This window comes from Tamandua tetradactyla, unplaced genomic scaffold (assembly GCF_023851605.1).
Source record: "Tamandua tetradactyla isolate mTamTet1 unplaced genomic scaffold, mTamTet1.pri scaffold_65a, whole genome shotgun sequence".
Taxonomy (NCBI): domain Eukaryota; kingdom Metazoa; phylum Chordata; class Mammalia; order Pilosa; family Myrmecophagidae; genus Tamandua; species Tamandua tetradactyla.
The window spans coordinates 814,515-830,349 of NW_027518402.1; positions in this window are offsets into that span (position 1 = coordinate 814,515).

Sequence of the window (15,835 nt, forward strand, 5' to 3'; positions counted from 1 at the left end):
ATAGCTCTGGTCCTTTAGCCACAACCTCAACTAACTATTTGTTTAAAAATATTTTAATTCTTCATCAATTTTGAATGACAGTTTTGTTGGGAATGTAATTTTAGTTGGCATTTTTTCTCTTTCATAATCTTAAATAGATCATATCATTGTCATCTTATCGGGATGGCTTCTACTGACATATCTGCACATAATCTCATCATGCTTACCCTGTACATGATGGATCAATTTTCTCTTCCTACTTTCAGATTCTCTGTTTGTCCTTTACACTTGACAATATAATTAGCAAATGTCTTTGTGGAGTTTTTTAAGGATATTTTGCCTTCTTGGATCTGTAATTTTATGTTTTTCATAAGAGATTGAAGATTTCAGTAAGTATTTCATCCATTTGTCTTTCTGTCCCTTTTATTTCTTTTCTCCTTCTGAGACACCCCTAACACATATATTCCTGTGCTTCATGGTGTCATTTAATTGACAATGAAATTAAATGCAATGATTAATGATTAAAGAGTAAATAAACATTTATTATACCTATATCACTCACCAATTAACAGGTAATCAGGCTTCATAAACATAATTTCATTAAATTAATAAAATAAGTTTAATTTAAAACAAATTTTTGGATTACTTATTGTTTAGAAGTGTAATCAAAAGACAAATTGAAGTCATAGCCTTGAACCACATCCATAGCAGTACACAAAAACAGAAAGGTATAGAGGTTCATACCAAAAGCAAGGTAATTTTTAAAGCTGGATCCACGTCTCATTCCCAGCTCCAGGGGAGTCAAAATTCTATTCTGACTTCCTGATCTAATTTTACTGGATGACCCACTCAGCCCATCTGACTTCCAGACTTAGAACTGGAAACAGTTTCTCTATATGTATCTTATTAAGGCACCAAGGTTCTTGTTTGTGGACAGACAGAGAAAATTTGGTTGCAAAGCTGCTAGACTAAAACAGTGTAGCAGCCACAAGAGACTTGATTCCAATGCTCATGCAGCATTGTAGTGTTCCAGAACATTGAGCAATTAGATACCCTCTCCTCTTAGAAACTTTCTGGGGTTGCCAAATTAATACCAGTGAAATTGCTGAGTTCACTGTTTAATTTGTTGAAATGGCCAAACCCTTCCTGAGATGAACAGTATTTCATAAGAGAAAGAACTTATTGCCAGGAAGGTAACAGGAGATCAGATGACATATAATTCTTAAAATACCTCTCCCTCAACTTGAATACTTCAGATAACTGTAAAGTACTAAATCATGGGCTAGTTTTATGATAGTGAGCAAAATGTATCAAGATGTCAAGTTTAGTGGTGGCATCAGAGCCTCCCTGGGGTTCCCTGAACCACAGTGGCCATGACTACACTGTGGGACAGGCTGCTGGGCAGTGGGTGGTGGCTTTTGCTCAGCTCCACCTCCCCAAGAACCTCCCCTGGCTGACCGCTATACACCTTAGTGACCGAGTGACTGTGGCCCCTGTGAGTTTTTCTTTTGTATTTCCTGTTTCATTTCCTTGTTTTAAATACCAAAAATCACCAAACAAATGCAAACATTCCTATTTCGATCATTCCGTTCTGTGGATACAATGAGGAATTCACAAGATCATCACTTGCTTGCATATTGATCATCATGATCATGTCTTGGAACATTTGCATCTGATCAGAAGAAGAAATAAAAAGACAACAGAAAAAAATTTATGCATTCCGGACCCCTTATCTCTCCCTTTCATTGATCACTAACATTTCCAAATAAAACTGAAGTTTTAAAAAATTTATTTATTTTTTCATTGAAAAAAATGAAGCAAAAAACACACGAAAACATTAACACGTGATCATTCCATTCTACATAGATAATCAGTAATTCTCAATATCATCACTTAGTTGCATATTCATCATTTCTGAGAACACTTGCCTCAATTCAGAAAAAGAAACAAATAGAGAACAGAAAGAGAATAAAACGGAATCAGATAAAGATGATTATGCATACCATACACCTTGCCTTTCCCTATCATTGATCACTAACATTTCAAAATAAATTTACTTTAACATTTGTTCCCCTTATTACTTATTTTTATTCCATATGTTCAACCTGTCTGTTGACAAGGTAGAAGAAAGGTGCAAATGACACGAGGATTTCACAATCACACAGTCATATTGTGAAAGCTATATCATTATACAATCATCTTCAAGACATATGGTTACTGGAAAACTACCCAACGTTTCCAGGCACTTCCCTCCAGCCTCTCCAGTACATCTTGCCAGTCCTATTCTTTTGTGCCCCACAGGGCATGCCCTCCCTCTGCCAACTCAGCAGGTCATTGCACTGCTCCCCAACGGGCATGGAGGACCTACCCCAAGGGGTGCACATCTCCCTGGGGACATGGGACAGAACTCAAGGCAAAGGCCGGTACACAGCACCAAGGAAAGGAGAAAACCTTTTTTACTCAAAGATTAAGAGAGAAATGAACAAAAGCAGGTTTCAGTGGCCAAAGATTACAAACAGTCCACATGTTATCCTGCTGGGGATTCGTTGGCATTCTTGGAACGTGCAATTTTCATTTATGGTGGAGTGGTGTGGCAGGAGGGAATTACCTGAAACTGTTGCGTCCTGTTCCCCAAGCCTTGACTCTTGAAGACGATCATCGAAAGATTCAACTTTGACAATGTAACTGTGGTCTTGGAAAATCTGTTTATTATTGCTGCTCCTTTCCTCCCAGGTATGGATCGACGTGCAAATGCACTGTGGTCAAGAATCAATAAATAATAGAGAGCAGGAAGGGTAAAGCAAATTGTCTATTCGCATATACCATTGGTGAAGGAGAAGAATGGAGAAAGGACAATGCTTGTGCTTGATTTTTTCTGCTTAGGAATTCTTCTCATATACTACCGAGTGATCATGGTCCTAAATCCACACCAGTGTGATGATAGTGCGAGCTAGTTGATTCCCACCTGGATGGAATGCACTGCTATCAATGTTTATGCAGAGAAACAATTTTCCAAAAGCCTAGAGAGAGTTCAGGTGATATATACAGATTTATTCCAAAGTCCTTCGTTCCCCGGACTGGCACCCTGAGCACAGGTGTGTCCAGTTTGCGATCTTTCTTTTCCTTCCCCAAGGAGAACTGGTAATGAGTTGTCCATCATCATCAATTGAATCACGAAACCTGAAAAAAAGATGCAAACGGCAGGCAGTCTCCCATCCAAGCCCGAACCGTCTCAGACCCTGCTCAGCATCCCCGCTGAACCTTGCCCATGCGCACTAAAACAATTTAGGAACTTAGTGCCATGGTCCATCACCAGCAGCCCCAAGAGTCAGGCTGGGGAGTGCTGGGCTGGCCCTCCCCAATCTGCTGTCCGGCACCCGTACGCAAGGCCCTGCTGGTCGCCAACCCTCTGTCAGCATCTCCCTTGGTTGGGATCCCGACCGCACCCCACCACATTGGACGTGGCCAGGGCCCTGCAACTTGCCACTGTGTCTGCAGCCCAACTCTCTGAGATCCCTTCCAGCAACCATCCCCCTTTTTCCAGGTCGACCTCCATCGCTCTTGGCACCCCACAAAACCCGGGTTGCAGCTTCATCCCACCTCCATTCCCAACTGGCCAGTGTCCCCTGCTGCTTGGACCCCCTGGGCTGGCCGGAGCACCGTCCTGAGCCAGGCTCCAGCTGGGGGCCTGGGAAGCAATTCAGCAGGAAATCAATTGGTTAAGAGGGGATGCCTCTCCTGCTTAGGCACCAGGCATCACTTCACAAAGACCCCTGACTTTGGCTGGTAGCCTCCGGTCCTCTCAGGAGTCAGGGAGACCTCGCAGCTCTGCTGCCCTCAGCTCTGACAGGAAAGCCCAGACGTCGCCCCAGGTCTCCTCTAGCAGGTTGCACTCTGGGTGCTGGGTATCGGGCAGGATGTCCGGTGGCATCATTCCCTGGCAGCAAAGATTGATGCCTTCATGCTGGCATGCCAATTGGCCTCCATTTGCCAGAAACCTGGGAGTGTTGGAGCGTGGGGCACCAGACTTTCCCTGAGGTACCCTGACCCTCACTTGGCTCCACCGCCATGTCAGCAGATGGCTGTTCAGTGAGCGTGGCCCCCTGCTCAGCTCCATCTCCCCAGGCCCCTCCCCCCGGCTGACTGCTTCAGACCATTGTGATGGAAGGACTGTGGCCCCTGTGAGTTTTTCTTTTGTTTTTCCTGTTTCATTTCCTTGTTTTAAATACCAAAAATCACCAAACAAATGCAAACATTCCTATTTTGATCATCTGCTTCTGTGAATACCATGAAGAATTCACAAGATCATCACGTGGTTGCATATTGATCATCATGGTCATCTGTTGGAACATTTGCATCTGTTTAGAGGAAGAAATAAAAAGACAACAGAAAAAATTTTATGCATTCCGGACCCCTTATCCCTCCCTTTCATGGATCACTAGCATTTCCAAATAAAAGTGATGTTTTAAAAAATTTATTTTGTCATTGTAAAACATGTAACAATCAACATACAAAAACGTTAACATGTGATCATCCCGTTCTACTTATATTATCAGTAATTCTCAATATCTTCACTTAATTGCCTATTCATCATTTCTGAGAAGACTTGCCTCAATACAGAAAAAGAAATCAAAAGAAACAGGTAAAGAACAGAAAAAGAATGAAACAAAAACCGAAAAAAGATGATTATGCATACGGTATCCCTTGTGCTTCCCTTTCTTTGATCACTAGCATTTCAAAGTAAATTTACTTTAAAGTTTGTTTGCCTTATTATTTATTTTTATTCCATATATTCAACCTGTCTCTTGACCAGGCAGAAGAAATTAGCATCCGACACAAGTTTCTCACAATCGCTGTCATATTGTGAAAGCTATATCATTATACAATCATCTTCAAGAAACATGGCTACTGGAACACCATACTTTCTACCTGCCTGTTAACAAGGTAGGTAATAAAGAGCATCAGACACAAGGATTGGCCTCTGCCTGTGAGAAGTCTGGGCCCATTGGTGCGCCTGGGCACCAGAGCCTCCCTGGGGTTCCCTGACCCGCAGTTGCCTTGGCCGCCCTTTTGGCCGGGCAGCTGAGAAGTGGGCGGAGCATCCTGCTTAGCTCCACCTCCCCTGGACACTCCCCCCATGTGGCTGCTCCAGACCTTTGTGACAGAGGGGCTGATGCCCCTGTGAGTTTTTCTTGCTTCATTTCCTTCTTTTAAATACCAAAAATCACCAAACAGATGCAAATATTCCTTTTTCGATCATTCTGCTCTGTGGATACAATGAGGAATTCACAAGATTATCACGTGGTTGCATATTGATCATCATGATCATGTCTTCAAACAATTGCATCTGTTCAGAAGAAGAAATAAAAAGAAAACATGAAGGAATTTATGCATTCTGGACCCCTTATCCCTCCCTTTCATGGATCACTTGCATTTACAAGTAAAATTACTTTAAAAAAACATTTATTTGCTTTTTCATTGAAAATAATGAAACAACAAACATACTAAGACATTAACATGTGATCATTCCATTCTACATATATAATCAGTAATTCACAATATCTTCACTTAGTTGCATATTCATTATCTCTGAGAACATTTGCCTCAATTCATAAATAGAAATCCAAAATCAACCAATAGACATATTATGCGACATTCATGTCCCTGATCCTTAGTCTGAACTTGTAGTAACCCTTTCCTTCTACTCTGTAGATGCTAAGAAATTCCCAGAATCAAAGCTGTCTAGATGGTGCTTAGGCAATTCCTCAGGATGGGAGAAAAGATAGGAATGGAAGTTACGAGATGTTCTACTTCCTCCATTTCTTTTTCCTAAGCAACACTGTACAAGGGTACTGTCTGAAGTACAAGCCTGCCTGCCATTTGATGCAGAAGGAGAACGGATCCAAGTAAGTATTTCTCTCCCATCACATTCAGTGGATAAGACACACCAGAGGACCAGTATCTGAAGAGGTACAATAATATATTGCTTTGAACTCAGGCTTAGAAATCAGATCAGTCTGGATTTAAAACCAAGCTTGACTTAAAATCAGTCCTTAAATCTTATCCAAATGATGACAAAAGTTAATATTAATTTGCTTATATACAATATGAAAGTATTAATATCAGGAGATGATATCACATGTTATACTAAACTTAGCAGAGTTACTGTCACATAGGCAGTGCTTGGTATTTGTTAATTCACATAGTGTTTATAATTTTGTTAACTCCTCTAGCCTCTTCAGGGAATCTCAGCATCTCTGTCAGTTATGTTAGTGCAGAGATTGCATACTCACAGAAGACTTTTGAATTGTTATGAATCTTGAATCAATAATGAATACAACAAAACTTGGCCTTTCTTCTCTCCTAAAGTTAACATTCTTTCAGAATTTTTTCAAATTTGTAGAATAATGAAGCAAGCTACACATATGAATTGATATGACTATTGCCATAAGCATAATCAGTCCCCCCATAAGCTCTCCTGTCTTGTACAGCAGATGATGACAGCCAACAATGAGCCTTTACTCCACATGAGGCAGCATCTTAGGCACAGTGCATGCATTATCTCATAGAACCCCATTGCAGTCCTAGGAGATTGGTTCCTTATCACCCTCTTTGTACAGACATGAAGATCAGACTTAAGGAAACTGGGAAACTTGTCCAAATTCACATAGTAAGGAGAAGACACAGCCATGAGAGGCTATATTTGTGCTCTAAAAGTTTTACTGTCAGGATTTTTAATATTGTACATCAATTTGTTTAGCCTGAGTGTGTCCGTCTTCAGGGCTTCAACAGTAGGATAGCAGTTTCCACTGACCTAGATCTCTTCACAGTTTATCTTGCTTAATCCTTCCCATAGTTCTGTGAGACAGGTATTATCAGTGCTGTTTTATAGGCTTTGATTAGTTCATGCACCCACACTGCCATGACTCAAGATTCCGCGTCTAAGTCCCAGACTTTAAGATCAAGTCCAAACCATAAAGAGTGCACTATCCCAGCCTAACTGTATCTCCCCTCCCACACCCCATTGTCACAGATGCTAAGGCCACAAGAGAGAACAGGAATAACTGGTTTGGCTGCCATCATTGTGAAGTGCTAGTTCTAATCATCTGGGAACTGAGAATTCAGAAACCCTTAATTAGATGAGCTTAAGTAATGTCAATTTGAATATATGCCTGAATTCACACTTGACATGTACATGAGGACAGACTCTAGGGATAGATGAGCTTGGAACAGCATATAAACATACACAGCAACAAATAAAAGATGCTGTTGAAATGTGTTTCCAACACATGTGGATCCAAGATTCCAATAAGCAAAGGTGCCAGCTCTAGGCTGTGCACAGGATTTCTTAGAGCACTCTTAAAAAGAGATCAAATTAGGAACCTATCTCTCCATGATAACTGCATTTGCTGCCAGTTCATGCTGCTGGCAAGCCATCATTTTTCTGCTTCAACTTAGTTTTCTATTTTCAGCATTATATATCTTGCTCAACTAATTTCAAGTAGTTCTATAACAACTCATTTAAACACTAAAGAGTGAAAGACCAAACACATAAGAAAGAAGCATATGGAGAGATGTCTTCTAAAATGTTAAGATTTTCCCCATCAATTTCCACTGAAGCCTAAAGCTTTGGAGATTATCTCATTAAAAAAATAAATACATGAGTAGGGATGCTTGTGGTTCACATTCACAGGATGGTTTCACCTTATAGAGGAAAACAATTTCTGTCCATGAACTCAGCTTTACTTATCAAGTTTCTCTAACAATCATTTGAGTCAGTAATTGAGGGAAAGAAATATTATACTTAAGATAAAAATGGATGAATTTGCAAAGCAGCAGTTAATGATGGGGTCAGTGATTGCAAACTCATGCAGAGTGTTCTCCAAAGATAAGATGACTTGTCAGAGACTGTTCTTGTTACTTATCTAAACATATACAGAAGCTTAAGAATGGTCAATGACTTCTTTATTGGTATTTTTATCCCCATGTGGCAGTAGGGCCTTTGCTTACAGGTAAGTTGGATTTAAATATGTTTCCATTATCACAGCTATTTATGAATAATGATCAGCATACATAATATGCTAAAAAATGAATATTGAAATATTATGGGGCCAGTCCATAGATAATAAGTAAAGCTTTTATTCAATTATTTTCTGATAATGCAATATATTTTCTTTGTGAAAAACTAGGATCATAAAATTGATTTTAAAAGACAGCGTAAAATTGTTTATAATCCTTTGTTCAACTAGGTACTATTAGTTTTAGTATCTTCTCTAGAGATATGTCTATTTTATATGTCATTTTAGACCACTGAGATTAAAAGGGCCATTTTATATTTGCAATTTTTTACTCACACTATTATACTGAAACCACCTTTCACATCAATAAATTTTCTTATAAATAACTTTATTGTCCAGCTGATATCTCAAAACTACACATTGTAATTCATTTTACTGTTTGCCTTTTTGTGGACATTATGGTTTTCTTTACATTTTTAACATTATGAAAAAAATATTGAGAAATGCAAGCTTATTTGCTTAGGTTTCCCAATATTCCTTATTACTGAGAATAAGGAGTACTGGGCCAAGGAAGATAACCAATTTTGAAATTCATTTTATATATACTCATGTTTATTTCCAGAATAGTTAATCCCAACACATGCTCACCATCAATGCATAATAGAGCTTTTGGGAATCTTTGGTAATTTACAATTTAAAATTATATCATATTTTTAATTGCATTTCTTTGAAAGCTTAATATATAGAGGGTATTTTATATGTCTATTTTTTTCCTGAGAATTACCTTTTCATTTTTTTGCATTTTCTTTCTAATAGTGGGCACAGACATTTTCTTTAATTGCAAATGCTATTTCGGTAGTAACAGTTGTATGTCAAATGTTGCAAATATGTTTTGAGTTTGTTCCCTATCTTTCTATAGTTGACTCCATCAGTTTTGTCTCTTGTATATCACTGCATATTTGCATTACATTGCTCTCCCTTCCCTCCAGAGATCAGTTACATATTTATTTCTACATTTTCTGTTTTTGAGCAGGTTGATGCTTTAAGTTTTTAATACATGCATATTTTTCCCTTTGTTTGGTGACACAGACCCAGATATTCAGAAAATCTTCTTTTTCATGTTCACAATCATCTACTCTGTCACCGTAGCAGGTAACCTACTCATCATAGTAACAGTCGCCACCAGCCCAGCCATAGGCTCCCCTATGTATTTTTTTGTCTTTCTTGTCTTTTCAAGATGGCTCCTTCTCTTCTACTAGAGCCCCCAAAATGATATTTGACTTACTTGCAGAGAAGAAAATCATTACTTTTATGGTGTGCATGATTCAGGTCTTTACAATGCATTTCCTTGGGGTAGTTGAGGTCATCTTGCTCATGGTGATAGCCTATGACTGCTATGTGGCCATCTGAAGGCCTCTGCACTACACAATCACAATGAGCCAGCAGATATATGGTCTTCTGGTGGCCATATCCTGGGCTGGGGTATTTCTTCTTGGTCTGATTCAAATACATTTTATGCTGCAGTGCCCTTCTGTGGTCCCAATGTCACTGACCACTTCTTCTGTGATCTCTACCCTCTACTGGAAGTTAACTGATATAAAACTTTCACTGTTTGGAAAATCTATATCATTATATATTCCACAGAAAATATTTCTGAAAATCTTTAAATATAACTCATGCAACAAGTAGCCCAAGTACTTAAAATATACAGAAAATTTATGGCTAGGAATTTTGTTGATGATGAATTAACTTAATCACAGTATAGCTGTATTATTGTGAAAGGAAGGCATCAACCAGAAATGTATTTGGATGAATGAGAGAAAGTTAAGGCAGGTGTCACCCCCAAATTCCTGCTGCTGTCTTGCACAACCCATGAAGTACCTTTGCTTTGTAACTTGGGCTCTGCCAAGAATAAATCACTTTCCCTGCACTAAACTAAGGATGGATATTGTATTATCCCATGGACAGCCATAGAACAAAGTTGTACGTGATATTCTCACACAGAACATATATATGGAACAGTTTCTATGTCAAAAGCATCCACACAATACTCTATCTCCAAAATATCTTTTAGTGGACGGGTTTGAGCTTTCAATAATCAGAACGAAAGTAACTAGTACAAAAGGAGAGCTTATGATGTCTGAGTAATCAAGGTAGAAAGCTGCACATTCAAAGTGAATGGAAAATTGTAGACCAACTACATTCCACTTGAGATGTAATCACTTACTGTACAATTCTAAGGAAAGAATGTAAACAAAAGAGAACCAAGATTAGGATCAGGACAAATCAATGCAATGTCCCTTCTATCTTTGAAAGAACTATATTAACACAAATTACTCCAAAACTATAAATTATCCTCATTCCCTGCATATTAATATGCAAGAGTTAGCAAAGAATTCATTCCAATTGAGAGGTCACATTTTCTCTATGAATCCCATCCATTTGCTCATCACCAAATACCCAAGTTTTGCAAACATATATTCTGCCTCCTTGTGTTTAAGAAAGAGCATATTACTAGCTTGCAGAAGTGTAGTGTTTCACACTTAGGCTGAAACACTAATAATGAGTGTGCTACTATCCAGCTTTCTTTTACTTTATTGCATCAACCCTGAGAAAATACATTAAGATGTCAATGCTAAGAGGAAGCAACCTGTATAATTGAGCAACTACATAGGTTTATTACACAGATCCTATATGTACACCCAACCCACCATGGATTTCGCCTCAAGAAAAAAAAATTTGTACATGTTAAGTTACAGAGACTTCAGGATTCATTTGTTACAACAGAAAATGCAGCTTATCATGAGTAGTGCATTGATTATCTTCATAAAGATTTGTCTATTAACAAGAAAATAAAATAATTTTGTTATTATCTAGATTCTCAAGTAGTTTGGAATGAGTAAATAACAATACTTACAAATGAAATCAAAATAAACCTTTTTCTGCTTCTGTGTAACACTCTACACTTACTGAGTTACTGAAATCACACATTTTGGCACTATCTTTTTCCCTTTGCCTAATTGTTTGGCAATGTTAAAGAAAATTGCACAATCATACCCTTGAGTGTAACTACAACAATTATAACCTCAAATGTGTCCTATTTCCCAATGTTCCTTGCGCAAATTTTCTGTGTATTCTAACCAATCACTCTTCTACACATTCTTCTTAGCATATGTTCTGGCTTGCACCAATTTTTTTATAATCCTTGTCCCAGAAATTTTCCTTTCAACTCAGAAGAAAACCTTACCTTGTACTTGTCAGAAAAATAGGAATAATCTCAACATTAGGCATAATCATCACTAATTGTTTCTATAAAACTTTTTTGCTTTTCTGCTTCTCTGCACAAGCAATGAAAATATCTGGAGACTCCCATTTATTTATTTATTTATTTTCATGTGCAGGCACTGGGAATCAAACCCAGGTCTTCAGCAAGGCAGATGAGAACTCTGCCTACTACACCACTGTGGCCTGCTCCTTTTTAATTTTCATACATCTACTTGTGTTCTGCATATAGTTGTTTTTTGTCTCCTCAGAAATATTAGTTCTAGCTCCCAAGGTAAAGCATCCCCAAACTGTTTACACATCCTGGCTTACCTACTGAAGCTTTTGGCCATGGAAGACAAAAATCATATGGGAGGGAATACCAAAATCAATTCCATTCTTTTCTGTATGGAATCAATGATCAAGCTAGTTGAGAATTCCAGGACATTCACTGTAGGTATCAGTCCTCTCCTGTCTTTGATGACATCCTCTTACTGGGGTAGAACTCATACCAAGCAGACAGATTAATGGAAGCCATGGCCTACATAAGTGGATAAGTGATTCACTGCATCCCCAAGGACTCTCACTTTTGCCAGAAAGAAAGCCCTCAATGGTGAATCTTTCTGTGGGTAGAGACAATTCCATCCCTCCACTCATCAGCTCCTTAAGTATGGAAAAGACCAGAACTCAAAGTACCAATGAACTGCATGATTCCAGGTGATCCCAGTAGTAGTTGCAACTAGCTACACAGCAGAAGCTTAGATAAAGGAAATGGAAATGGAGCCCTCCTCTATACAGCTTCTTTTTCTCCTTCTCTAGCCTTCTGTTACAAAGAGATGGGGCTGGGTGGGATTTTCTCAAGAGCTTCCACATATAGGCATGGCACTTACTTCTATGTCTGCAAGATTCTCCTTCTCTAGGATGTAAGATGAGCCTGCACTATTTTGCCAAATAGATTATGATATACTGACTCCTAGACATTCATCAAAAAAAAATTGTATCCTCCATCTTATATCACTAATTCAGAGGATGAGAAATGCTGAAATTCCTTTCTTCTAAATCCTCCTATTTAATCATAAATTTGACACAGCCTGCAGGTTATATAGGAGGAGTTTATTTTACTTTTAACTGTGAAAATATTATATGTTAAGTGACATCAGAAAAATCTTATATATTTATGTGTGTGGTTACTATTTTGAGTATTCTCCATTCCTTTGTGTAGATCCATATTTCCATCTAGTATTACTTTCCCTCAACTTGAAAGACTTTTATGATGTCTTGTAATTCAAGCCTTCTGCTGATAGATCCTTTTAGCTTTTATTTTTCTGAAATCATTTTTAATCCATGTATTTTTAAAAAATAATCCTCCTGCAAAATTTCTAGCAACAACAACTTAAATATTTCTCCATCAGAAAATGAGCAAGCAAACTGTCATGCAATCACAAATTGGAGTGTCACTTAGCAGTAAACTGTAAGGAACTACTGATATACACAACAAGGACACATTTCAAATGCATTATGTAAAGGGAAAGGATCCAAGCTTAAAAGACTAATGCGTTAAATTTACATGACATTTTGAAAAAGGCAAAAATATAGGAACCAATCAAGATTAGCAAGGGCCTGGAAGTAGGTGGAGGGTTTGACTACAAACAGGCACAAGCAGTCTTCAGGTGAAGAATCAATCTGTATTAGAATTTTGGTGATTCTAATCAGTGGGGGTTACAAGTTGTGTATTTGAAAAGTTCATTGAGCTGTACAATTAAAAAGATGATTTTTTTCACAGAACAAGTATATTTCAATTTTTTAAATGGATAGGTTCATGGTCTTTAGACAAATATCTTTGGAAAAAATACCTTTGAAAAATATAATAGAAGGTCAGTTCCTTCTATTCAATAAAATAGCAAGGGTGACAAGAATATCCAAAACACTAAATTTATAAGGAAAAGTGCTAAATCTATATGTTTTGGTTTGCTAGCTTCAAGAATGCAATATACCAAAATATAATAGATTTTAAAAGAGGTTTATTAAGTTGCAAGTTTACACTTCTAAAGCCATGAAAATATCCAAATAAGGCACCAAGAGAGATTTACCTTCACTCAAGAAAGGGTGATGCTCTCTGGAACATCTCTGTCAGCTGGGAAGTCATGTGGCTGGTTTCTGCTGGGGTGTTTGGTTTTGAGCACCTCTCAGCTGGGAAGGCACATGGTGACCTATGTTACATTTCTTCTGTCATCTCAAAAGGCTTCCCTGGGGATGCCTTCTTTCTGTATCTCCAGAGATCCCTGGTCGTGGGTTATCAAAGCTCTAAAGTTTTTCCAAAAATGATTCTCACTTAAAGGGCTCCAGTAAGCAACCCCACTTTGAATGGATGAAGGCACATTTCCAGGGTAACAAACTAATCAAAACGTCCCACCCACAATTGGATGGATCACATCTCCATGGAAACAATAAAATGATCCCACCCAAGAGAATTAAAGAAATGGCTGCTCCCACAAGATTGCATCAGAATTAAAGCATAGCTTTTCTGGGTTACATAACAGCTTCTAACTGACACAGTATATGAAGAAAATGTAAAGTACTTTTAAAGTATAAAAGAGTACTTCACTAATTGAAATAAGGAATAGGAATTCTCAATTCTGTAAAAACATAAACTCTTCCTAAATCAATTTTATGGAAATCACTAACTGTACTTTGTTTGGTTCTTAGAAAAGTTAATTTTAAATTTAAAATGAATAATAAATATTCAAGAGTTGGAATATCTGTAGGAAAGGATCATAATGAAAGAATATTAGACTTAGTTATTAAACAGTACTATAGATTAAGTGCAATTATATAATGTATTAAATGGCACATGAATAAAGAGATCTTTGAAACAGAACAGAACACTGAAATTGATCCAAACGCATATGAGAATTTAGAATACATTTAAGTTGTGATTTAGGAAATGGTGAAAGATAAAGTAATAACGAACCATCTAGGTAAATAATTGAAATTCATTTTCTGTTTAATTTTCTATCTCAAAATAAATTTCCAACTGGATCAAACATTTTAAATAGAAATATAAAATCAAAAAGTTGTTTTAAAAATTAAATGCAAAAAGTGTGGAAGAATATTTAGGCAAGCATAAAGCCAAAAAATTATTTCTAAGCAATGTACAAAAATAGAGAGTAATTTGGCTATGAAAGTGTTTTAAAAATTCAACTATGGAAAAATGCATACAGAATAAAAATGTCCAAAAAATCACAAGATGGGAAAATAACAATCATATAAATAATCATGAAAGGGAGAATATCTTAGTATATCATTTTCTTAGTTTCAAAGCTTTATGTATACCGGATAGGATCATGCTCTTTTAATCCATTCCTGTGTGCTGAGTTATTGTAGTGTGAGCTTTTGATTACCTTATTTCAACTGACATGTGATCCATCTCATTCAATGTGGAGTCTTTATAATAGGATAAAAGACACACAGAAAAACACACAGAAGCTGAGAGATCATATTAATAGAAGCTCACAGAAAAAGCCCCAGAGAAGCCTCACTGGTAACCAGTCTTCAGAGAAGGTCTCATCCTGTTGATGTCTTAATTGGGAAGTTTTCATGGCCTTAAAACTGTAATTTTTAAATTAAGCAAGTGCCATTGTTAAAAGCCAGTCCAGACAGAAATCCAAGAACATGGTGCAATAGGAAAGGCATGAGTTTGCCCCTGTTCTAAGGAGTAGCTAGAGAAGGGATGGGAAGGCAATTGAGAAGGCAATGCCAAGGTTTTAAGTGACCCAGGATAGTCTTCTCCACCAGATAGGAGGCCCTGGTAGTAAAAGCTGACGAATTGAGAAGCAGAGAAACAGAGACCCTCTGGCTGATGAAAGTAGCATAGAGTGCCCCTTTCCAAATGGTAGCCTGGCATCCTCAGGAGTGCACAGATAGGGAGATGGGGAGTAGGAAGCAAACCAAGCTGTGTTGTTTGAATGCACTACCCTCAACAGCCGAACCCCATGACATGTGACTCACCCCCATATCTGAATGCAATCACCTGCCACCCTTCACTCAAAGCACATGCACCCCACTGCCTGCATCACTTGTGACTCACCCCAACCACCCACCCTAAGCACATGCATGCCTGCCCCAGCCGAACCCACCTCTCCTGAACAAACAGTCTCACTCAACATTCTAGAGACCCACCTCCCCCTTCCTGACTGCTGCATCACCACTAATAGGCTGCAACACTTACCTTCACACCCAAGCTACACCCACCTCCAGGCCATATAGTCACACAGCCACACTCCTGTGCTCTGTTCATGTATATATCAGTTTACAGATACCCAAATCTGCACATGTGCATGACCTCCCAGTCATGGCCCCATTCTCTGGGCAAGTGCTGACATGCACATCAGGGATACACTTGCCCCCAGCCCACACAGACATAATCCCCACTGGTTGTGTGTGAGCTCTACACATGCACACAGAGGGCCTTGTGCCTTAGACCAGCACATACAAGGGCCCTGAGACCACAGCCATATCCTTCCTGCTGCTGGGAACCCACACATTCCTGCTCTGACTTCTTGACCACTGCACTCCAA